General features: G+C 43.3%; 1 protein-coding gene across 1 annotated transcript in view; it reads left to right on the top strand.

Annotated features, from left to right (window-relative positions):
• Positions 1-627: 627 nt before the first annotated feature.
• The window catches only part of LOC132911091 (optineurin-like), a 428,401-nt gene continuing 401,970 nt past the window's right edge, over positions 628-27,058 (top strand). Inside the window, exon 1 of the mRNA XM_060967486.1 lies at positions 628-632. The gene's annotated coding sequence lies outside the window, so the exon portion shown is untranslated. The remainder of the gene's footprint in view (positions 633-27,058) is intronic.

The following is a 27,058-nucleotide window of genomic DNA, read 5'->3' as shown; positions in this document are numbered from 1 at the left end:
CGAACTTATTTATTTCCCCTTTCAAGGTGTACGTGCTCTGTCTGGCCGATCGACCACACGCGGAAGTCGCTGCCGCCAGCGGACTTCCTCTTCGGAGGGTGTTATATTCACCAGTTGTTGGTCTACTCAGGTGTTGCGTTTCGATTAGAGTTATGGATAAGCCTATGTTCATATTCGAATTTCATTAAATTTACCGACACATTATACGAATGGAGATGATTACGGTTACGTGTCGTGCATATAACGAGAAATCAAGGAATAAAGAACGTCGAATAAATTAGTCGTCATCTATTATTTTTAATCGTATCGTAAAATTGTTAAACATACGTCGAATATTCTATATTTTTACCATATTTTTACAACAAAGTCGTGTTTCTTTCTGTTCATTATCAAGTAATTTATCTCGTTTTATATTCTCCCCATCTTTTGAATTCTTTTAAATTTTAACGTTATTTCAAGGTTAAAAAGTTGGGTAAAAAATACCGGTAAGCTTCTAGCCGGAAATAGACGCTGATGCGGGAAAGTATCTATATCGTTGGGCACAATACACTTTCGACACGTGGAAGTCGTGCCGGCGAGGAAGTTTAAGCTTACAGAGGAGATGTTACGAGCGTGGCTGAGTGTCGGTTTTCATGCCCGTACATTCGTTTATAAACGACAGAACCAGCGGAATTTAGTGGCTTTCCTTTTTCGATGAACTGTGCATACCAAATAGAAATACGACGAAACGCCGTAGTAACGTATCCACTTTGTGCCACGTCGCTTTCCTGTTATTTTGCCGTGAAAACAGAGATGATGACCAGGAAAAAATATTGTGAAACACGGATGAGACGTTTGCGTAATTAACGTACCCGACGATTTCACGCCGAGTTTTACCGCTCTTTAAATATCGTTTTGTATCAGGATATTTAATGTCCCGGACTTCTATATTCGTAGAAACTTAACCGTTAAAAGTCGATGCCATTGGACGCATTAATATTACAAAATAATAATACTGGTAAAATAATAAAAATAGTCGTATACCATAAGTCACCGTTAGTCTTTAACGCAATAACGAAAGTATAATATATTATCGTGTACCGTAGATCCACCAAGAGAAACATTAATGACAACGGTTTCAAATACTTTGCTAGTATATATAGTGGTAATAAAATAGTCATAGTCGAATTTAGGGAAGCAAATTACTTGGATTGATCTGGTTCAAGTAACCCTACGTATAAACCTATTTTACCCTATTTGGCGTAGCCTGTGAAAAGCAACGAAATAGTTAACAGAACGATGTCGATCCATCAACTATTTTCAATTCCAATTAGTCGACCTTTCAATTTCCATGGTTGACTCTCACCTTTCACCTAATCTATTCACCTCGAACACAAATCGGATCTGCTACGGTATCGGGAACGAAGAGTCGTTCGTTATTGGCGATACACCGACGGAAGTCCCGGCGAGTATAAACATTTTAAAAGCCTATTACCGTTATCAGCGGCGATCTACAGCCAACAGACGGCCGGTCCGCAGGTAATACAATATTTTCCAAGCTTTCTCGTGCACGCGGACTCTCTCCCTCTCTCGAAAGAGCAGAAAGGTGTCAGTGGTTGGATCGGTCGCGAGATAACATTTCCCCAAGATCGATCGATCACCGAGAGAAGCTACGTTCGTTGTCTCAATCGGCTCGAGTCCTTAACAGAAATCGTCGTGGAAGTGCACCCAGGGGAATCGACCTGGGATGCACAAGATGGCGAGGTGTACCATGGTAAATCGGGCACGTGTGCCGTGACGGGGATCGGGTTGGGGCGAAGAGATGGGAAGAGGAAAGGGCTGGATGAAAGGACAATGCCTGGCACGGGTCAACATACGTCGCTCTTAAGGAGGGATAAGGGCTTGAGAAACACGGAGAGACAAAGGGGTGCTAGGTCGTACTGTAAAGAAATATCATTGGAGAGCACGTAATGCTCGAAGATGTCTGACAGGTATAGAAACGCGCGTTTATCGTTTATGTTTGACTCAGATGCGTCTTAATTTCTTCCGAGGTCAGTGATTTTCAGAACAACGCTGATAAAGAAAAGTTAATGTCAATGCTGATAAAACGGGATAGACGAAGTGATAAAATACCAAAAAAAAAAAAAAAAAAAAAAGAAAAAAGAGAGGAATCGAGACACGGTGTGAGCCGACAGGATGATTTTCGAGCGAAGGACAGAGCGGCGATGTCGGCGGGCGAAAGGAGGAAAGCAAGAGGAATACCGAGCCCTTGTAGTTGTAAATAATGCATTATAAATATAGGCACGCAGGTCGCGCGCGCGGGCGCACGCTCACGCAACACAAGGGACGCGTGCTTGGCATAGCTGCGCGCATTGTGGGCTCAGCACGAGATCCTTGTGGGTCCCTATGCGCCCCCATCTCTGTTGGCTACACCGGTATACGGGACGACAGGGCCCCGCTTAGACAACAATCACATTCATCGAGAGACTCACAATGCTAATCGTAAAGACGCCGCCTATTATGGCGGCGTGTCCACGAGGGGGGTTCACCCGGAGTCTCCCTGGAGGCGGGCTTCCCTTTCCTTTTTCTGCCAACAGGACCGCGAGAGCTGAGTTTTTATTTCTTCGGCCGCCTTTGAAGCGCCGTCGAATCGAGACACTCCATCCACCACCGCCTCGCTCTTCTTCTCCCTCTTTCCAATCTCTTTCTCTCTCTCTCTCTTTCTCATCCTCGATTTTCTCGTCCTTTATCTCCTCGCCACTCGTCTCCTCTCTTTATTTCTTCATCCACCGTCCCTTCATTTGTTCCTTTCGACCGGCGCGATCCTTCTACCTCGTTTCCTCCCCGTCCTCCTTCAGCGGCGACTTTAGCCACGCCACCAAGAATACGAGTCGGTTTGACGGGGTGGCGACGCGACGTCGATGCCGCTTTGGAAATTCACGAGGAAGCCCCTATGTCGTCGTTCCAGCGTACGTCCGGGGATTACGTAGCTTAATTTCACATTGTGCGAGAGTAGGGTTCTTGTCACAGCTGAATTCGCGACGCCACACTATTGGTGAGACTTTTTTTCGACAGGGTAATGAGATGCTTGTTAAATAACGATTGGTGTCCAACTGGCCGTGTCTGTGCCTGATCCGGCTTGCAGATGTGCGATGTACCTACTTTAATCGTAGTTGCTTCGACGTAAGAATTCTTCGTCCTTTTGCCGACTGTAAACCGTTTCGCCTAAGATGTTAAACTTTCGCGAATAAATTGGAATTTTTATCGATGTGAAAATTCTTTGTTTCGTTTACTGTACTATCGTATGGAAATCTTTTTCCGATCTCCGATCTGCATAGTGCACTTTTACAAATCAAGATCATACCATTACTTGGCATGACAGATCTTACGACGACTTAAAGACTCTGCCGTCTTTTTTTGACACTGCCTCAAGCTTCTCGTACACAAGTCCCAGCCTGTTTCAAAATCCCAGAAACCTTAACCTACACGACCCGCGTAAACCCCGAATCGGCGGCACATTAAATTTCTATTACCATCGGCCTGTTAGAACGTCTATGGTACGCTCCTTGACCCTATTCACAGACCGAATGCGATTTTAGAAATTTGTCACGGACGTTGGTAGTCAGACACGGTGTATACCCTTCGAACGTGGTTACTACTAACGATCTTTTGTGGTCGAATTCTTCCGAAAAACTGACGATCAAAGGTGGCTACGAAACGGGAGGGCGAGACGACAGACCCCCTGTGGATAAACCGCACGGTAGCTGGCCAAAGTGTCGCCTCCTCGAAGACCACCGTTCGCGTTGTCCTTTTTACGAGATTTACCTTTGACGCGGCAAAAGCCTCCAGGCAAATAATGGCCGGAGCAAGTGGAGAAAAGAAAAATTTTGTCAATCCGAGGGTGATTCACCCCCTTAAATAAATTAGTTATTTTCAACTGCTGGACTAGTAAGAAAAAAATGGTAATACAGACAGCCACAGGTATAAGCTGAAAACTCGTACCTATCTTATCTCGTAGCAATTTTCGTGGAGAACTACAGGTCATTTTGACATCTGTCGCGCGACACTCGAGATAAGCTGTAGATCATTATTCATCTGAGAAAGTGGAAGACGAAAGGCAGGAGGTGTGATGTTTCGATGTTCTTCGGTGACAAGCAGTGTCTGACTTTTATCGATTTGTAGTAGCTTCCTGTTTTACGAGGAGCTTTTTCACGGGAAACATCAGAGTGATGTCCAAAGAAGGAGAATAAGTCGATTTTTAAACAAATAAGGGTAAATTCAAAAACAATCGTTCCTTGCTTTGGAAGCATTTCACAAATTACGAATGGATGGAAAGATTTTCGAACTACGAATATCGTAACACGTAGCGTTACGCAACAATTTCGGATGACCCAATTACTGCAAAGCCCCAGTGACGAGCTGTTAATTAACTACATTAATTCTACTCATTAAATCCAACTGACACGCATACCAAAATTTGCACAGCTTCGATCGGGAGGGCTCGGCCAACAGAACGAATCGATTGGCCGACTTACGAAGCCGCCTGACATTTCAAGCCTCTGTTAAGACAAGCGTGACAGAATTTAATTAATGAATCATGCAAATCAAGGGAATTGTGAACCAGGTACATCGAGGCGATTCTTCCCATAGCTTTCGTTAGTTCGTCGCTACGAATGATCCAATAAGTCAACACCGCGGTCAAGTATCCGTGTCCTACCTGAATTATGCTCGCCTATTTATCGCTCTCGAGTTTTCGAATCCTTGAAACGAGGACTGCAGAGATCCTCGAGAGGCTATTGTTGCACCAAGTATCAGCTACCTAGCTATCTACCTGTCTACGAGACTCTCGTGCCGATCTGCGCCTATCCAGCGTGAAAAAGAGACCCTTTTCTTGTTCTTCCCTTTGCTCTTTTTATTCACTAGCCTCTCCTCTTCCTTTCTATTTTCGGAAACGATCATCCTCGACTACCTCGCCTTTTGTCGCTATTGTGCGTTCAGAAGGCTACTAGTCACTTTGTGTCGCTGTTACGGGACAATTTGCGGCTCTCTATATCTTTTCTGTATTCTACGGTGGTCCTTTCTGTCGCGATCAAAGAGCGGAAAAACACAGGAAGCTTACCACAACTGCGAAAAACTGTCGCTCGACTGCGATTCGTTCGCGTCGTTCCAGCGTACCCTCGATGGGTGGTGTCTTTTTGCGTTGTCGTTTCCCATCGAGGGAGTCGAAAAAGAAAGAAGAACGTGTCAAACAGGGAAAGTCTAACGAAAATGATATTTTAAAGTACCGGAGACATAAAGGATTAGGGAGGAAGATTCCACGCAACGTTTATGCGAACATCTGCTAATTTTCGCATCGGTTGGATAACCGTACGAGAAAGACTCGTGATTCGAGATAGAAGCCCGGTTCGATTTCAATGAATACCGGCTGGGTCGTGTGAGTGAACTCGATTGTCGACTCGGGGTGAGTTCGAGGCGCGTAGAACTTGTGGGAGAGGTCAGAGCTGTCACTCAAACGACCCGATGTGTCTAGCTACCCTCCCATTAGCCCTCCTCCCCCTCGTTAATTGCTAAATTGAAGGCAATTTCGACGGACAGCTAATCGGAATTCGACGCAATATATCGCGCGAATCGAGGCCCTGAAATCAAGAGAGGATTACGTGGGATTTATGGAGGCATCATGCCGCTCGTTCGTTCTACTGCCTTCTTCTCGAGAAATCCTTCGCGCAGTTTTTTCCTTGAACCAATCGTACGATCAACGTATCGTGAATGATAGGCCTGTCGATCTTTCTGTTCGTTATACTTCGCCCGCTACCTCGAAAGTGTCGCGGATCCAGTTTCCTATCTAGCAATTTTTCGATTGTCGAGGGAAGATTCGCAAATCTGTTGCTTCGCTTCGGACTAACATCTTTTTTATTTTAATACTTTTCAATATTTTTGTTATTCGTTTCCTCTCGTAACGTTCTGTTACGGATCCTACGTTACAGTAAGTAGAAAATATTCGAGTAAGAACAGAAGGATAGAAAATGGAGCAGCGAAAGGGTTAGCTGTCTTCCCATCAAGAATCTTCGGACAGCTTCCGCGGAGCGAGGCGTATCGTTCTCGAAAAATGGGCCGGGGCCCGCTCGTAATCCGGCGCCCTGTGTTTACGACCCGACGGGAGCAACGTCTCTAAAAACCAGGTACTCCCAAACGATTCCACCGGTCTGCAGTAACCACATTTCCACCGTACAGAACTCTCCTCGCCTCGGGCCCTCCACCAACAAAACATTCATTCCGTCGCGTAAGTTCGCGAGGTACTTTCACACGTTCCACTGCGTTGCTTGAAACGTTGTTCTCCACCGCCGAGAGGAACAAGCTACGCATCCTTGTTCAATCAGTTTTAGATTAATACAATTCTTGATGAAACAGCTCTTCATTCATCTATTATCTCTTATCTTTTCAAGCAACTCTACAACGATAATAAAAATTCAAATCTACCACTACATCGGTACGTATGTAAGTGATGCGGTTCTAGAAAATTCACATTACTTGCAGGATAACCCAAGAATTTAAAACAATTCCCAAAATGATACTTGAACTAACGCGGATTCCTAAAAAGAATTTAGAAAAATCCAAGTCATCGTCTAACAAATCGATTCAACACGTTGCAACATGCTAACCGCCTTAATCCGTCAACGTCGAAGACAACGATCTTTTCGGAGACACGTCAATCTTCTATCCTCGTCAGCCTCCCCGAAGATACCCAACAGAAGTTGTTGGAAAAGAGAACAGGCTACGAAATAATAGAAGAAGACAAGCAAAACACAGCCTCGCGGTTTTCGGGGGTAGTCGTAACCGGTCGCAATCGTCGGGTAATTGGCCGTTTCGATTTTTAATTGGCTAGCCCGCGGTCCGAGTACGGTCGTTAGGTGTTATATTGTGTTGCGTTGTAAACTGTTCCGCTGGAATAGTTGGATCGAATATTTTTCGGGAACCACGGCAACAGAGGTCCCGAAATGGGTCTGTGCCGGTACGGTTCTCGAGCTCTCGAAAACGGAGGCTCTCGCGTTTACGACCGGGGGACTGGGCGGGACCGATCAATGGCCAATTATATACGCGTTCGCAGAGACCCGACGATAATTTCGAAAATTGATCCCTGCGTGTTCAGCCCTTCCTCTTTCTGCCCCCTTGAGTTTCCTCGATACAGCGGGTAGCCGAACGACGACAGCGACGAGATAGGTCGCGGAGGTAGCGTGGAAGGATGATGAAGGGTGACAAATGACTTCCTGATGGTTCCAAGCGTATACTTTCGAGGAATTGTCTCGATTGAATTTAAAACGGCTTTTGGATCCTGCTCTTCTGATTAGCGGTTTTGTTGCTGGAAGCATTTCTGGAGATGTGTGTAAGGGCGAGGGGGTGGGAGGGGGTGGAGAGGTTAAGAGAGAGGTGAAGATGAGAACGAGGAGTTCTGCTGGAATTTTTGTTCGATGATGGATTGATACGCTTGGTTTGGTACTTTTCGTGATTGGAGACTTGAATTGGAGAAGTCAGGGGGAATAGAAATGAGCTATTTAATGATACCCATGCGGCCAGTTACTAAATTTATCCTTCTGTGAGACGTAGACTGCATTTCGAAGATTTTACTTTAGAATAACGTGGTTAAGAACTACCAGAATGCTATGAAATTTGTCATTTTTCATGGCCAGTGGTTTACAACGATGCATTCTTCGGAAGTCTTACAAGCTTGTTTCTCCGTTGCGTTGTATAAGCACTTATTCGTACATTTTTTTATCTTGATCCCCTTGATACAAGTTTTATGCTTTAGTCATCTAAAAGGTGCGCAACAAAAAACCAACAACTTAAACGAAAACTGCTTGTCTAGAACCGTCTGAAATCGAGTAGGAATGGGTTAATCACACTTGGGAGAATCGCCGGAATCGTATAATTACATCCTTCGAAAAGACATAAAATCAAAAACGACACGAGCAGATAAAAGGCGGGAAGCCGCGTGGGACCAACTATGCACAATGTATCTCTTTGTGCTAGATGGAAGCTCGAACGGGATACTTTTTGGGAGATCCTTGGAACATCATCCTCGTTATACGCCGCCTTCTACGGCCTACGTGTTTATGGCCGGTGATCTAGGATAGAACGATCGACGAGCAATTATATACGTGTCCAAAGATTCCTAAAATTCGATCTTGCGACCCACTTTCTTCTTCTGTGTAATGGAACATTTCGTGGCAAGAAACGAGTCCGTAAATGGTTTAAAACTTCAACATACGAAGCCGACCATACGTTAAATTTGACAGGATAATGGATAAAATGTCTTTTAAACTGTACAGTTACTTTCTAAACGAATATTATAATATTCCATAAAAAAATTGATTATTGAAACAAACGTATATCAACAGTCGCTCGTTCATATGCAACTAAACACACCTCTCTAAAGCTTCGATTTTTCCTCGAACGACTGTGTAGACAGGCGAATAGGTTCGAAATAGGGACGGACGAAGAGAGGCGGAGAAGAAAGTAGAAGGGTGAAGATAGGACCGGCGAGGCCTCGACTGGGCCACGCAGTTTCGAAAGTCTAGTGCCTACCATATAATTGTTACGTTATTAAATACCGCTTAAGTTGGACTGTTTCGGAGGAAATTCCAGTATAACACGGGGTCCTCTTAATTAAGGGGCACCGGTGGCCATGCCGCCCTCGTACCATGTCCAGGAAAACGAACTTTTAATAGGCGCCAGGGCACCCGCGAGAAAGGGAATCGCCGCAGATAATTATCCACGGGGATATATAGAGACTTTTTCGGTATTTATGGCGATCAAAGTCCCTGCCTCCGTTGTGATGTAACGAGCTCGTTTCCGTTGATCGACCTTCTCACAAAATGGAGGGATCACGGATGACCGATGAAGAGGTAATCGAAGGTGCAGAATAAAATTTTGCAGAGCACACTCTTCCAGAGACATTTCGTCATACATGTAACATCTCTGCGTACAATAATTTTGCGTATAATGATACAAATAGTATTATTGGATACAATTCTACATCGAAATTCCTAAGTATTGCTATCTTAAAGCGGATAATATAGGCAAAAGTCATACATATTTTTATTATACGAAACAGTTTTTTCCAAATTACAATAGATAAAGAAGTTCAATAGAATAAAATAAATTAATGCATAACCTATAAGCTCTCGGATGTATCAAATCTACTAGCTTTCATGATAACAAAAGACAATGTAATAGCGAGGAATTCGGAGATTGTTTACGAAATAAAAGATTTGTACCGAAATTTGACGATACAATTAAAATTCTTTGACAAATTTTGGTGTGTGTGCGCGTGCTGATTTAAGGTGGAAAAATCGATGCCAGTATGTATTGCTAGCGCAATTTTATTCGATCAAAATTGCCATCAGCAAATACCGGGCGTGGACGTGTATTGTTTTGGTGTTTCGAACGATATTTGCATGCGATGTACGTCAATGGATATGCACCAGGTGTTCAAGGGACGACCGATCAGCGGTCTGCCTTGCTATGCAAATACACGTGCAATAATTTATTCAAATTCAAGGTTGCTGTAGATTTATTGATGTATGCACGTAATAGCTTTAACCTTCCATGTATTAATAATCGATGAAATATGTTTTGTAAATTATAATTGATAGGTGATTTCTTTTTCCACACGATTACAACTGATTCGCAATTTCTTTCTTTACTCTTTAAAACGAATCCGATTTCTAAGACGCTTACGCTTCAAAGTATCATAACACTGATAATTTTTCATCGAGTTAGGTAAACATAACCAAACATATTTGACATATTTGATAGGTACGTTACAAAATATCTCTCATTACAAACAATTGATTTATTATTATAAGATATATTAAGAGGTGTATATATGTAAGGTTTTTGTTATATAAAGTATATATATGTACAAAGTATCAAACTTCATAATAGTTGCCAGTGATAATCTAATTCTCTCAAAAATTAGAGCAAGTATCGAAATTATCATAAGACTCGTAACGTTTACGTCGTAAATTATACTCGAACGATAAATATTAACTCACCAAAGTCGTTTTCCAATTTCCCCAAATGTTCTCCACTTACTTCAAACGTGCCAGCTTCCACATTTTTTACTTGAGAAACATAAACTTCACTTTATAAATACGCACTAATTAACCTGATAAATTGCGGCACTGCATACGCGCGGGATTGCGCATGCGTATTGAGCGTATCTGCTCGAACAAAATGTACGTTCGACGCGTTTACGCGGATGGGAGTGTTCGCGATTGAAATAACATTGTGAGCTGTGTAAATGGCCTGGAACACGATTATCGCGTTGGAAGGGAGATGGGAGGCGAGTGGAATCCGTCGAAAATTGAATCCTTGTAGGAGCCGCGAGGGGCGCGTCTTTAAAAACACATAAATTAGAGGCAAACGACCACGCGAGAGGGCAGCATCGACGGTAAATTATGAATCGCTGACGCCGCCGTGTGTACGTTGCCTCTATGACTCGAATGTCCTCGTCTTTCAACTCAAAAACGACGATTCTCGGACCGATCGGAGAAAGTGGCTGAAGAAACCGAATAAAATATACATTTGGCTTCTCGCGATCGACAGGCGGAAGCCATAGAAAAAAATGTAAACGAAGCGTTATGTTCACGTTGAATACGATGGCGATCGATCTATCGAATGCGAGTGTGTAAATGTGTAGATGCTGCGTTCAACGGGTCTGCTTCGTTCGTTCTTTTCGATCTCTTTGACAAGAAGTGGAATCTCAAAGCGGAGAGTGCTAATGGAGGTAAATTGTATACATCTATTATATGTATGTACACTACTATTCAAATGTATCCAGACACACTGATTTACTTTTAACAAGACGTAATTTCAGTGAGAGGTTATGAATGAAAAATATTTGTGGTGAATTTGTTCTTTGTTATTATTACTCCTGTATATAGTAAAACGTACAAAAGAATTCGCCTGTGGAATCAGTTTATTGCTCTATCGTCGCGTTGTTTAATTTCCAACCTATGTAAGATTTTCTTGAATTGATTAGCGAACTTCCTTCTGATTATTTCTTATGATTAACTTGTCAATAGTTCTGGATACTGACGATAGTAGAAGATGTTGAAAAAACTTGATATATAAAGTATTTGTTGATACGCATATTTTTATTTATATTTTAGTTTAACCAAAATATGTAGATACTTATTTCATATCTTAAATATTAATATGGGCTCATACATGTTGACGATGTTTTGAATATCGAAATTAATTTTAATTCATAGTGGAATTTATTTTCATCAGTCATCAATTTCATCGTTCATTTACTCGTTACATCAATTTTTTTGACATTATTTGAATTTTATTTTAAATCAACGAGAAATTTTTAAAAAAATTTACTTAGCAATGTAACTAAAGAAGAATTATGTATTTAATGAGAATGTACATATGTAACGAGAATGACAAGAAGTCACGGCAGAATCATCGCGAAAACCAGCGGTTCTCAGTATTCAAATGTGACATCGATAAAAATTCAATAACTATTATATTTATCTTGTCAACTCTTTTCCGAAAACATAGGAGACAATAAATAAGTAAACAGCATAGGTTTACAGGGATTCACTGTGATCCATAGAAGGAGACGAGTGGCAAAAGTGGGGCCTGATTTATTCGAAATTACGTTAGCCAGCGGCCATCGCGCGTTACCTAATTGAGAAACGCGATGGTCGGTGAGTTATTATCGCGGTGTAGAGCCGCAAATAGTTTTACGACTGTGAGAGAAACCATAAAACTGGGAAACAGGTCGGCAGATTCGAGGAAAACGTGGCAGACGAAACTGTGGTAGTTAGGAAAGGGTTAAGGCCCTGTTCAATTAGCGACAGGATAGCGTCAGGAAAGTTTCGATGCGGAGGGTAATTAATAAGAAACTTGTTTCCTTGCATCTGGACAGACGAAGACAGGGTAATCAGTCGTGATTTATGAAGGTGGAGCATTCTTATGGTATGGAAGGAAGATTTAATACGACGTGAAACAGGGAGTATCATTTTGTAGAGTGATGTAAAGGAGCGAGTTCAGTGATTGAATTTTTCGAACATTATGTACATGGAATATAGAGCAAATCGTGCTTTAGGAAATAGTAAGAAATATTTAAAGAAAAGGATTAGCGTTTAACTGGTCCAGGCTCTTCCATCACGGGAACGAGGAATGACAATCTTTCGTAGAAAGTTTCATATTCCGAAAGATTGGCATCAAATATTTTCTTGGCAAATACCTAACTTACGTTGTCTACTTATGTTTACTTATGTCTATTGCACTGGATAATGGAGAACACGCAGTGAAACAGGATATTGCACGATACGATGAATTTGATTACTTTACATAGAAATTTAATACGAATGCCAGAATCGTGTATTTCACAGAGTAAGAAGCATTTTCAACAATTTTTAATGCAATAAAATATACCGTGTACGAATATCCTGTTTCATTGTTTGTTCTCTAATACGACTAGACAACTAAACTCGAAGGTGAGGAATCCATCCAATAAAGAGAAAAGGGAACAACGGAAGAACATTAGTGAACACTGGTCTCCCTCTTTTTCCTCCTTCTTTCACCGTGGCTTGAAACTTGCTTTTCTCGGTGTCTCCGCAAGTTAAGCGAAGAAAATAAGAAGGGAAGAGAAGACAGGGCTGGAAAGAAGGACGCAGAGAGAGGCGGAGGTCCGTTCTGTCTCTTTCCCTTGTCCCAGCTCTCGTTGGCTCTCCTTGTCGACCGCGACATAACGTGCCGTCGGCCACACGCGTCGACAAGTAGATAAACCGATTGATATACGACCTACATCCTACCTACCTTCTCTCTACCTTCGGCCGTGCGCTTACTCGCGCTCACGTGCACGTCGATTCGACGATCCCTCTTCATTGACCATTGCTTCTTACGATTAGAGTCGTCGTGGACATCGTGTAGAATTAACCCTATTATCGTGGTCGAATTTATACAACACGATCACGTGTCGTTAGGTTAACGTAATCGTTGAAGGAATTAGAGCTACGTTATTTATTCTATTTACTTTTATACAAATTTTACAAAGCGCGAAGATATACAATTCCTTCGCTGTGGAATTTCAGGGAAGTCTATTTTTTTATTAATCGAGTAATTTTGGCGAGGGTTTGTCTCGTAACTGAGGTGTTGAAAAAACTGCAAGACTGCTTGTTTTAATGGAAAGGGACGTAAATACGATGAGAAAAGTCACAAGTTGGCTTCTCTAATTCCTAATTCAGTCCACAAAATACACATGCTCTTCCATTCTCGTCAAAATCGCGTCTCAATCAAGCGGAGAGGAGAGGAGTTCCAAGCGAATCAACCGGTCTATTAATTTCCTTCAGCAGCGTTTATTACCGACTCACATGCTAATGAGCAGAGTGAGTCAGAAGAGACAGCCAGCCTCTAAACTCTCGAGACGAAGCCAGTAAAACCGATCGTGGTCGCTTAGAAGATCCGCGAGGAAGAATTTCCCCGGATGCGGTTGCTCGGACAGGCCAACCGGCATTTATAGTCGTTCGAAAGCGGTTTCTCGGCAAGGATCTCGCGATACGCGGCACGAAGGCGACGATTTGTCCGAGAAATGGTAATCGGAGTCCCGCTGAGCTCGGTAACGAGATTCGAGCAGGCCCGAGGCCCTCGTTTCCCAGGGGGAGGATCGATTTAAACGTTCGCCAAGAAGGTCGAGATTCCTCGGCCCTGAGGAGTCCCGTGAGCGTTCCCGAATTTAGCGAAAGATTGCGACAGCCAGTCGTATATATCCTAGCATACGCTAAAACGAACACAAGAGAATGCTTTAAGCTCGATGACAGTGCTGTCAACGCCTCTGGACGAAGTACGTGGCGACAAAAGGAGTGGTTTTGGGAGTGAGGTATTACAATGGATCGTTTCGATAATTCTTTCGTGGAAGGAATTGTTCCCCGGATAAAACTGAGAAGGCAGAATTATTGGACAAGGGAATGGAAATTAATTTCAAGAATTAGAACAATTAGAATTCCTGCTACTTAATCGTCGTGACATTTACTAAATTATCACTTTCGTAATTTCTTTCACAAGTATCTTCTTCCTCGTTCATTCACATCTCTAACGAGAAGCGCGCATATCCGAAACGAGTCGCGTTACATCATCCCCGATGAATCAACGCGGCGACCGCGGCAAGGTCCAAAGAAGCTGCGAAGCGCGTTCCTAGTGTCAATTTTACTCTGCAATTTCAGTCCATAATTCCAGACGCTTCAAGGCCGTGTGTCGGTGACAGCAGAGTTAAGAACAACGTTCGAAAAGAATACTGGAGAGGACGCGTTAAAAGACGTAGAGGCTTGCAACACGTTCGGAATCACGCGGCAAACGGACCGCGATGAAAAGAAAAAATAAAAAGAGTCAAGTGTACAGGGAGGAGAGAAAAGGAAGAAAAGGGAAAGAGAAAAAGAGAAACGTTGCGGGTCCGATGCCGGAGGTCGCGTCCATGTCGCGTTGCAAAAGTGTCGGTTCGCGTGCTACATCCGGCATGCAGTTCCATGCACGGCCCAACGCGTGGTCGTAAAGAAAAAAATATGGATGTGTCTCATCCCGGATTCAAATACACACCCTCGGCTCCCGGTGCCACATAAATTTAGTTCAAGCCGGTGTAAAGACAGCGATGCGCCGCATACCAAAACGTTCCTGTTCCGTGTTCTTCATGGTTAACAAAGTAGATCCCCGGGACGGGCTGGCGTTTCTCCATCCTTCGTAATCTAGAAGCGTGCATCAAGGATTCGCATTTGAATCTGGAGAACATTCATGACGGACGGGAATTATATTCGGGACCTATCTTTTCGAACATGTTTCTGTTCTGGTCGGTTCTCGATCGTGTCCGTGTAGTGCAGGTTATTTTTCGGCTTTTTTTCAAATCGTTTTGGATATCTTTAGCGGTGATGTCGAAATTTTTCTTCTTGAGCGAGATACAGGTATTATTTACTTTATGGTTGCTGGATTGGTTGGATTTGGATCGATTGTCAAGATACCTCTCATCACAGCCTTCATCGTACGTTTGATTTTGGTGTACACAAACTTCTAGCACTCGATCGATACGTTTTCATCATCCGCTTCAAGAATCCAATTCCAAACCACGCAGTCACCAGGTACCCACAGGTATCCAACGTTCGAAAGATTCGGAAGGTTTAATTGGTCATTTCCGTTGGTCGATTATCGCCATTCTCCTGCCAGAGATAATAGTAGCGGCGTGGCCACAGTTACCACGATTTTTCGAGTGTTTCATAAAAGCAGCAACAGCCTCTAAACGGCAATAACAGCGAATGAATACGGTTGTTCGGGGACAGAGAGCCGAAGAGAGGAGAGCGAGAATATAAGGCAGTTATTTACGAGACAGCGCCGCGGCGTAACGAGCGTCCACGAGGCCAACGAACGACTAAGCGGCGCGACACCGATCTGTTCTGGCCACATCGTGAAATTTCACGCAACAAACGCGTTTGCGCTTACCCCTTAACCGCCTTAAATCTTTGCCGGATTGCACTCGATGGTTGATCAAATTTTACGTCTATATTCCAGGCTTACTGCCGTTTTATGATCATTCTCAGCTGGCGATTTTCTAAATGACTCGAGATCACTTCGTTAACGAAACGCGTATCTTTGTATCCGATGCTCTCGTGGAGAACGTAGGTCAGTAATTGTTGCCGTTGTTAACCAAGTATAGTCGATTCTTTTGTCGATTAGCGAAATAAACCCGATACGTTTGAGTCTGGAATTCGTGCAAGTTTCCAATCACTCGTTCAACGAGTAGGGATCTAATCGAAATTGATCTGTCTTTACCAACTACTAATTCGATGATCGTAGAAGTTTCTAAAAGCCCAATAGATAAATGGACACACTCCCGAATATCTCGAAATATCATCCTTCGACCGATTTCTCCGCATAAGCCAAGGTCAGCGGAGAGGGTACCGACTAAAACCCTCGTCGAGAACTATTAACAACACCGGGAGTAAGCTCGAGGTGGGATCCAGGCCCGAAAGGACTTTCGAATGTTACACCACTCTCGCTCTCGGATATTTATTATCAGGCGTCGATCGCATGAATCGCCAATCGATATGCCATTCGTGGCCGTCCAAGGAGCGGGACACCCCGCGGACGTTCTTGCGATGCTTGACACGACCTAACAAATGGCTGTTTTACATCGGCCAGAAAATGAAGCGAGCATGACGAGTTGATTTTCGGTCTCGGCGGGAGTGTACACTCCGCGAGGATGATGCCCACGGGAGGACTCTCTCCTGGCAGAGACAGAGGAACAGGACGAGGAACGGGACGAAGACGGAACTCTGAGAGGAAGAGAGAAGGGAAGATGAGTCGTGAGACAGACGTAGAAACGAGCCGGTCGATCAGATCGGCTAGGAGAAATAGAGACGAAGGGAACGAGTTAAAAAGAGAGGATTCCAGGTGAGGACCAATGACTGGAGGGAAAAAGGTCGAGCTGGAGGGGCAAGCAAGAGAGGAGACACTCCTACGGTCGAGAGGAACACGAGCCAAGAGGTGTTACTTGTCAGTCCTCGCCTCGAGGCAATGACAGCCGTAGCCAGGGAATTAGCATGGGATAATGGGACGCGGTTGGCCCGGTACCCCCACGGGGGCCAATGAGCAGCCACAAAACCGTAGCTGGAGCCGGGACGACGCTCGAAACGAGAACGATCGCGCCGAAACACTCGACTGGAAACTCAAATACCTCTGAGTCATACCTACCAAGTGTTTTTCTTCTACTATTTCTTCCCTTTTGTTTCGTGTTCCTGTCGATGACGTTGATGCGCCACGGACTTGATCCGCTAGAACGCAGGGGACCATTTCGGGGGCGTTCGTTTCCGAATCCGAAGGGGTAGCGTCGCGGATTCTACGTTCGAGCAATGCGTCTTCTTGGTTGTTTCTGGTACCGAGAAGGTTTGGTAATAAATGGGCTTCCTCGATGAAAAAAGTTCGAAAATATAGTTTGCTAAAAAGAACGACACGAGCACCGAAGAATGAGGATTCCAAAACGAGGAAAATCGAACTTTAGAAACTCTTCGGTCCCTGTGTCACGTTTTTCCACGTCGAACAATCGTGAAAATCTTCGACTTTCAGGAACAATTTCTACAAATCAAACTATTAACGTTTCCACGAAACCTCTAAAATTCGGTCCACCGATAAATTTCACCTCTTATCGGCATCGTGTCACCAAAGTGCTCGAGAGCGACGAACGACGCGTGTCCACCTCTTTCGAGCTAATCTCTCGATATGATAATTGAATTACCTCCCGTGCAGCATCGAATAACGAGAAAAGAGGGGAAGATCGAGTGGAAGCAGAGCCAGGGATCGAGCGACAGGCAGCGTGTGACGAACCTCCACGCCCCTTCGTGACACCTCCACGTCGACCGGCTGTCACCGATCTTTTTCTCCGTTCAGAGACGCGGATGATCCCTTTGCGACACTCCCACATTCCCCGATGACGAGGCTAGATCACGTCCCTCGATAACGCTGCATCTGGGCCGCCTCGCCGCTGAATCGTTTGCGTTCTTCGAACCACAAGATGCCTCGTTGAAGACACCTCGTGCCAGGGGTGGAGATCGATTAATCCCTAGAAACTGTGACTCGTAAATCGATTTGGTATTTTTGGTTATCTTTCCTATTTTTGCACGACGTCAGCCAAAATTTTTGTCCTTTACAGGAGTAGTCTTAAAATTCCAATAGTTGCATTTTCAACTACGTTTCAAATCTCAAAAAAGTTTTATTTTATATAGTTTTAGGCTATTAGTTAGTTATTCGTTTGGGCTATTACGAAGCTTTGCGCGCGCTATTTAAAAATAAAGTCTATCAAACCAGAATTCTGAAATGTACGTAGTAAACGATTTCGCACAGACGTCTATGTGAAGGAATTTTGAAAAAATATCAATGCATGCAAAAGCTTTTAGAATGTGAATAAATTAGCCAATATCGCGGATACGTTCGCTCCGACATTCGAGAGCGCAACGATCACTCTTGAAGAGACCAGGTTCGATTCGCTTCAAACATTCCCAAGTTATCAGCGTGGGCGGGTTGACAGAGAGAAAGGACGAGAAGGTGAAAGATAGAGAATAGGCTGCGAAAGGACTCGTGTAATATGTTTACGGAGAAACGTGAGTCGAGAAATCTGCTGGCCCGGTTTGGCTCGCGTTTCCGCGGCTATAATTTGCATAAAACATCACGGTCATTCACTGCTTGGTAGCAACAACCATATCTAGACGGAGATTACAACTGCGTCCCGATTGATTTCGTAAATGTAATTAACGGCTGTAGCCGACAGGCTGAAGCTACTTTACCTTCTGGCGATTAAATTCTTAAGAAGCAGTGGATGTCGAGGCGATTGCTGGGTTTTCTAACTAATAGGTACCAGGAAAGGTTTACAAGGTACAATAAAATTGCTCTGAACGATAACGTATGAAACGTGCCATTTGAATACCTTGCATTTTTCAGCTAGATTATATCGATAAATTATTTAAATTGTCTGCAATATGGTTAATATTTTATTCTTCTTTATTTTGCATATCTCTGATTTAAAATAATATCGCGAGATCTCCGGTTATTATTTTCCACGGTGCGTGAGAGAATAAGGTGTTGTGTCTTTAAATTAATATTCCTCGAAATATTGCAATAAATATTGTTACACGCGGCACATACCTATAATTATCGAACGTTCAATGACAAGAATTAAATGATTGCCACTCCTCGATCCGCCGATATAAAAAACCTGCGATTGCGCAATCATCATATCCTCGTATATCGGTATATCGTTGCATATATTTGTAGGTAGTAATTACCAACGAAAATAAAGTTCACAAAAATCTCGTTAATAGTATAAAATCTCATACCGGTCACTGTTCACCCAGTTTGCGGTATGACATAAAAAACGATCCGCTTTAAAAGGGTTGACACTCTTGCCGAGGCGCGATAACAAAGTTCCACTCCGAACGAAATAGTCCGTAAAGCAACCACAACGTGAAACCAACGCAACAAGCTGCGTCAACGGCAAACGCGAAGCCGCCCAATCGTTCCATAATTGTAGCCGTTCAAACCGTAAGCATCGTTCGAGCATCTCGCGTGTCTCGTCACCGGATTCCGGTGCAATTTTCCGCGAGACGACGCGTAAATCACCCTCGGCCGGGCCTCGCGCATTAAATGGACGCTGCACCTCCCAGAATTTCAATTACGAGCTCGCAACTATAAAGTCATTGCTGAATTATTGCCAACGAAGCGGAGTCGTAAGAAGGTCCCGATCCAGCACGTAGAATTAATTTCTCTAAAAGCGGCAATAATTCCTCGGTGAACCGTAGGTCGTACCGATCGGACAAGCGTTGCTTTCACGGTAGGAGAGGGACGTTAAACGTCAACGTCAATGTTCCGCGGGCGTAAATAATCGTTATTGTTAAAGCTCGGACCGGCAGCCAGCGTCTTTGCTCCTCTTTCTTCCTCCCTTTCTAACCTCTTCTCCTCATTCTGCGTCTTTCAACTCTCGATGTCTCTTCCCTCTCTTCGTTCGTCCCTTCGTTCCTCGTCTCGCGTTCTCTTCGTTCGTCTTTTGGCTTTGTCTCCTTCTTTTCTTCCCTGGCCTCCGTCCGCGGACACAATGTCCGTTCCTCTTCGTAGCTCTTTCACTCTCTCGTCGTCCCGTGCGAGTTGTGACTGGTGAGTCACAACGAGGGCCCGCTCGCGTCGGCGGAGGTGGCTCTTGTCTCGTAATTTATAGATCGTGGCGAATCGTCGAAGGAAGACGGCGGAAGAGCCGCTGGACTCCTCGCGAGACAGTCTTCTCGATGCTCACCACGCATATGTGTTTCCCGTCCGCTTCGTTCCATTCCGAGGTGACGATGCTTAACGGCGGTGCGTGAGGTTTATGAATTGAGAAGTTGAAACGAGAAACGATGCGAGTGGCAGAATGCAGGCGATTAGATGTGGTTATCGACGAGCTTGTAATTTTTACGAAAGATCTCCCTTCTGGAGGAGAAAGAAGTAAGTGGAACGCAATTACGTATGCGTGCTGCAATACTATACTATGTAATTTTAACTGCATCATAGAGTAACGTTTACAACGTAGCATAGGTACGGATACAGTGATTATCGCGTGTGGTTGAAACAGTATCACGAAACGATGTACCAACAACGCGAAGGTGGAGAAAACCTGGAACGTAGAATCGTACAAATCTCAAATACTGTTCGTTCTTGGCAGCTGGATAAATTGATAGCTCACAATTATTAATTATAGTCAATTTTTTAATCCGTTTAATTCCTTTTTACTCTCTATACCGATTCGGTTTAATTTATTACCGAGTTATGCTGTTTGAATAATATAGATTTTTCACGCGTGCACTTTACTATGTAGTTAAAAGATTTTGCAAATTCTCTGTGCTGTTTGCTTCGTTCTGTTCGCCGCGTTTGATTGATAGCAGGAAATTATATATCGAGATAATAATTAAATTAACATTAGAGTGCATTCATACTTGAATTCTATCAAGATCTGTACTTTCTGTATCATTAAACGATTTTTAACTTCAACTCTTTTTCTTTGCCTCGTGATTTCATTATTTCGAAGAGAGAACGAATTTTTCATAGAAATTTTATAACACGGTTCAAACTTTTTTCATGTCGATCTCTTTGGCACAAGCTTTACGCTTTAGTCGGCGGTAAACGTTTCATCCGCTCGTTTCTATCAAGAACGCTTCTACGTATCACCGTAAGAGCCGACGAGTCTCTTTTCAGTCGGATCGCCTATCTTCCCAACAGCTCTCCCTACGCCTGTCTCCCTTAATTAGCACGATGCTCGTATCAGCCTGAAAAAAATCTTGCGATATCGCCAGTTTTCTATGATCGACCTCCGCCGTAAACCTAACCCAGGCGCCACGAGCCGGGGAATCATCTCCAGAAGTCGATGGGAACCGTGGTGGCTCGGTCTTCACATATTGTGCCAACAATTAGGTGAAAGGCGCTCCCACAGATCCTAGAAGCGGCGACTCGCGGTGCACCGAGGGAGAAAGAGAGGCCAGAGATCGAGAAAGAGACTTGCAGAAGGGGACAGGCGGGGGGGACTGGATCGTTTAATATACTTACCGAGCGACCAACCGACCTACCTACCTACCAACCTACCGGCTGGCGATGTAGTCAGTTACTACGTCGTGTACCGAGAGCAAGCCTGACAGAGACGGAGACGCGGTCGAGCAAAACATACCTCGTGTTCGCCCAAGGGGGACTAATCTAGCTGGTAGTTTGACGTGGCGATGATGCGGTAGTAACCTTTAGGTTACTTCTCCTTCTGCTACTCTTCGACCTGATATCCGCACCCACGGCTCTTCCATTCCTTCCTTTCTCATTCATCGACCTGGATCTTCTTCGTTTATGGATTTCTAGGTTTATTGGGTAGTTGGGTGGATGCGACAAGGGGAAGGATACTTGATTCGAGAGAAATTTGCCCGAGGTTGTAATAAGAAAGGAAACAATAACATTTGATTACGCTTAGGAGGATTTTTTTAATTTGATCTTGGAAAGATAACGCTGCTGGCTTATAGGACATACTGTAATAATAAATATAAAAAAGAATTTGATATTTCCATAATGCTGACGTACACGTACCTATGGTATAATTCTTGTCAGCAGCAAGATATCATAATCGTAAATTAATTAACAAGATTTAATTAAACATCGCATACTTGCCATTTTTACGCGTATGTTTATTCGTGACTTACAGGTTAATTCAACCATTAATTTCGTCTGGTAAAATAGGACTACCGTGTTTCTTCTTAATGGCCTGTTCTCACGCAGATTAGGATTATGGGTACATGCGGTGGATGCTGTTAGTAGGAGGGAATTTTTTCGCATTCTTTCAGCACAAGCCATCAAAACTTCGCTTTCACTTTCGCCCACTGGTGTTTACTTTCCAAAATAATAGTTCGTGTCGACTAGTCACATAAATCTGGATTTATTTCTATCTCTTAAATTGCTTCAAAAAGTTATCTGCGTGCAATGTACGTACACAGGATCGTTACAAACAAAATATTTTACTACAAGTCGTTTTCATTTCGAGCGAATGCCGTGCAATATAATATCGAGGGACGCGATATCTTCATTGAAAGTTCGTGACAAGGCTATTATCCGAGTGACAATTGCCATTACAACAGTCGACGAAACGTTCCCTAAATTAATTAACTATGCAACCGTAACCTTTATACGTTTCTTCCTGCATGTTGGCGTCCAAAGCGATAGCTGCAGCATCCATATCCAGCTAGTTCTGTTTTCAGTTACCTTTCGACCGTTCGGATCGTTTCTTGATTTGCGGGTTGATTTAGCTATTAACTCCACTTAACGAGGCGCAGCTACCAGACTCATTATTAATAGTACGTTCTCACGCGAATTAACTCCGTAGACTTCTAACGAGAAATACTGATATTATGGTCTTTCTAATTGACAAGGAACGCTTTCCGCGATTGCTCAACAGATGCAGAACACCTGCACGAGGAAAAAGAGATATTTTACTGTTGCGTTCACGCTGTCAGGCTCGATTTCTATTGTAATCGGTTCATGCAAATGAAGGATTTAATTAAATAACTTTCACAGCCGCAAACGGATACCGTGGTACACAGCTTGTCCGTGATAATGTTGATTGGTTCTCGGATGCAATAGGTTAAGAAATGTAATATCTAGTTAATTAAGCGTTTGCTTTTTCTGATATTATAGTCGAGGATATAAAGATTTCACTTTTATTCTAAACAGTTGGCGTAAGTAAATCCTATTATTTGGGTTATCCTGATTAATTAGATTCAATTTTCTATCGCAGTAACTAGCCATTCGTTGAGAACCAGAATCAGCGCGCAAAATACATGCGACCGGTAAATAAATAATATTTCATTAATTTCCCCTTAACTCGTTACCTTTCCCATGCTCCTTTAATCACGGATCAGTTTTTTACACTTGGTAGTTGTGGCGATTAATTTCATAGATCGAATAATTAATTCGTTCGTCAAGGTAGAGCTACCAGTTTCTGTATTTGTGTATACAATCACCTGTTTCGTTATTAATAGGTGGCTCAGGCGGGAATTAATCACAAACGCAAACGTTGCTGCAAGAGTTGCGGTCATTTTTACAATTCCACGCGGCGTGGATGGAAAATATTGCCGCTGCTTTCGCAAAAGGGGCTCTGTAATTAGTCACGAAAGCAATTTCGCGAAACGTACGTTTACTTAGATAATTAACAATTATAAATAATACCGTTCTGATGTCAGTAGCGAATTATTACACTTGTAATTTTCTTCTCGTTATTTATCGTAAGGTATTGAAGTAAAAGAAAACGTAAAAACTTGTAAAGTGTTTTACGATCGAACGGATCGAGATCTAGCTTTGAACGAGAAACGGAGAAAAGTTAAAACGTTATGTTTAAAACAATTACATCTAATATTAAAGAAAATCAGTTGATCGCTCGATATTTTAATATACAACACAACATTAATATACAATATACAACATAACGTATCGTACTTTTACCCATACGTGTATGAATCCTTCGCTAAGTGACTCTGTCATAAATGGCTTTTATTCAACAATATTAATTACCCTTCATCGTAATCGATATTATAGAAATCAACCATCGATCAAACAGCTGTATCGAGACGACAACTATTACTTTCCATAATTATATTTCATTCCATTCGTATATATACAAGCGGTCACGTTCATGTACAACGTTCCGCGATTATATTACATATCGTTTTACATATAAGGCCAATTTAATCGCGATTAATAAAATTTCAAAGGAAAGTATTCCCGTTGTTGATCACAATAAGGCAGTTTGAATCCGTATAACCATAATTGTAATTGATAATTGATCGCGTGTCATACGTTGCACTATTATCATTGCGATCATTAATAATACGGTTCACATCAATTGTGATTATTAATAACACAGCCGTGGTGTAACGGGCAATGTAACTGGCGTTCAACTATGGGGTATTAATCTCCCTGTTAGTTTGACGTGACGATGATGCGGTAGTAACCTTTAAGTACTCTGCCTTCTGGCACTATTTAAGACGGTATCCACACCCACGGTTGCCTCTCTCTTTCTTCTCCCTTTCTATAATCCTATTTGGATTTTTTTTCCTTAGCCCTCGGTTCGTTCGTTCGTTCGTTCTCCCTTGAATACCGTCACGTTTCAAAAGTTATGTCTTTCTAGAAGTTGAAAATCCGAGTTCGTTGCACCCTCCACTGTGGCATCCGAGCTATCGTTCAATTTGGTGGCACGTAAAATGTGCACCGGACGAACGATTCTACGCGGAAAACGATTGTTGGCGTTGTCATTTATTTCGATTTTCGTTGGTTAATATACGCGCTACGTGCTAGCGAGAGCTTACGCGTTGTTACAGATACTCGGAGAAAGGTTCGGTGTAGGTGTTACTGATCGCCGTTTTTAATTAGCCCATTCGATGAACGTTTAATTTCATTAAAAATATATGCCGTCCATATCGAAATATTCGTTAACGTATCCACAAGGAAACGTGTTGATTAATACATTTATAACGCGTAATACGAATCTCCGACAGAATAAGTCACGATATCCATTCTCTTACCTCTCAGTAATCTATGCAATTCCCACAATCTTGTTTTATCCGCGATAATCTATACTTCTGGCTTAATAAAGCAATTAACGAAGTACATCGCGTAATCGTTGGATACGAGGCAATTATATCGAGCGGCATTGATCGTGTCGGACGATTTTCAAATCGATAGGATCTTGGACACGTAATACGATTAGCCGCAACCCTCGCGTGCGGTCAAGACAAACAGAAACTACAGTGCTGCTTTTCTTTCCGTCCTTCTTCCCTCTCACCGTTTCTTTGACGCGACGATGGTACTGTAGTAATAACCTTTAGAGCAGTTAAGCGTTCACCTTTTGCTACTACAAAACGACGCTCGCTTTCTCACGTAACTCGTCTCTCTTTCCTTTCCTCTCTCTTTCTTTTCCTCTCTCTCTCTTTTCCTCTCTTAGCTGATTCCCTTGCAATATTGATGCCCTGCTGTCTTGACGTTTATATTTAATAACCAAGCGTTACACGGGTAGCCCCGATTGCGTGAAACTACGACCTACCGTATTCCATTAATACCTGCTGTTCCGAGTCGGCGTAGACCTGTTCGTTTTTGCTGTTAACGACCTACGATTACCGAGTAAACGCGGTGGTTATGTTCGATGAAGGGATTGACGAGCTATTTCTCGGATTACTCGGATTTCTGGCATCCCAGTCTCGTTCGGTTTAGTTGCCGATGAATCGTGATCGTGGAAGAGATCATTCAGAAACAAATGGGAGATACCGTAGTCCTCGCGTTCTCGATACCGATAACACTTTGATTATTCGAGCTGGATTCGTGACACGCGCTGTTCCAATGGTCGAATAATTTTGCTTCTCTACGAGAGAAAATCGCTCACATTCAACTATCTTACGATAGGGATAAAGACGTAATAATTTCTTTCCATTTCCCGTCAAATTTTCCATTAGAAAGTACTAATCCGTTCGTATCTCATTTACCGAAGGTATGAAATGCAAAACTCGGAATATGTTCGTGTAGATACAGGTGCATTTCAAAGAGAGTCGCGATATTTGCAACTGAAAGAAAGAAGTAACGATCATTCTCCGAAGTGGACACAGCGAGTCGATAATCAATTTACGAGGCCTGAACGACGAACCTTGCGAACTTCGAGCACGCAAGGTCGGCCGCGTCGCAGTAACGTTTCCGCGTTCGAAGAAACTGCGTCTCTGGCGGAGTGAAAGCGGCTCGTGGCATTGGTGCTATTATAGTAGCGATCGTCGAGTCGTTTTTCACCGACCTTTCCCCCCAAAACGGATCGCGGTCACGTCGGCTGCAACGCGAAGTTCACTTTCCGCCCGCGGAGGTGAGAGCTGCATGGGAAGCTTCTGCCCGCTACCTTACCACTTCGCACATGCTCATAACTTGTTCTTAAGTATGTGGAAACGCTCTCGTGCCATAGCAACGGACTTACGCGAGTCGAATTAACGCCGGCCATCGTGTGCCAATCGTTCGAGGTTAAGGGGATGCCGATAAATCTGCCTAATCCGCCGTTTCACGCGTCTAACGCGTTGTGCGCTTCATTTAGTTTTTGGAATTTGAAAATTCGTATTCCCGTTGGTTCTGGTGTTAACAATTTTTTTACGGTTCTTGTATTTTCTAACATTCGGTATCTAGATAACCAATGCCATTTAAACGTTGCTTCCTAACCGGAAACCTAAACGCCTGTAGGGAATCGTTCGACGTTTAATTCAATTTCGTTGGAAGAAACGGTTCGCGTATTTACCTCGGGCAGAGCGTGGATCACCGATCGCGAGGCAAAAGTACAAAGTGGCCGTAAAGTGGTCGTAAAACACGGACTCGGTGCCTCGAAGATGGAAGAGGAGGAGGAAGAGGATACTTAGCAGTAATGTTTCGACTGATAAATTATTCAGAGGCGCATGTTACGTGGAGGTAAAAGAGGAAACCTGGACAAAAATGGAGCTGTAGACATTGTAAAAATATTCCTAAATCCAGGTAAGACGGGAGACACGGAGATGGAGGCGGAGGTGGAGAGGCGTGTAACGCTCGTCTCGGAAAGCGCGCATCAACGGGTCGTATTCAATCACCGTGACATTCAGCTCACGACTTTTGCCCCAGGAGGTGAGAGCAGCTTCCAGCAGAAGCATAAAGCGAACAGGATGCACCGTCTGCAATCTTGTACGCCCGCGCCGTGCGCCTCTCCGATCAGGCTTAAAGCCTGTTGCACAATCGCAAAATTCTGCACGAACCACGGACGGACTATAGAAAAATCAAAGTCTCGCTGACCAAGTGAAAGCGATACGTTTTACACGTATTTCATACTTTACGACGATCTGATTCGAATTTTATCGCGCTGCCTGTTCAATGGATCTCCGATGTGTTTCGTACAAGGTCGCAGGCATTGTGAAAAAATCGAATATTAAATGGTACCTTGTACGTATCCCGTTGAATGCACCTACCTCTCCTTTTTCCTTGATTGATCGAT

This window comes from Bombus pascuorum, chromosome 10 (assembly GCF_905332965.1).
Source record: "Bombus pascuorum chromosome 10, iyBomPasc1.1, whole genome shotgun sequence".
Lineage (NCBI taxonomy): Eukaryota > Metazoa > Arthropoda > Insecta > Hymenoptera > Apidae > Bombus > Bombus pascuorum.
The sequence above is the reverse complement of the archived record's forward strand: the minus strand, read 5'-3'. Positions and strand labels throughout refer to the sequence as shown.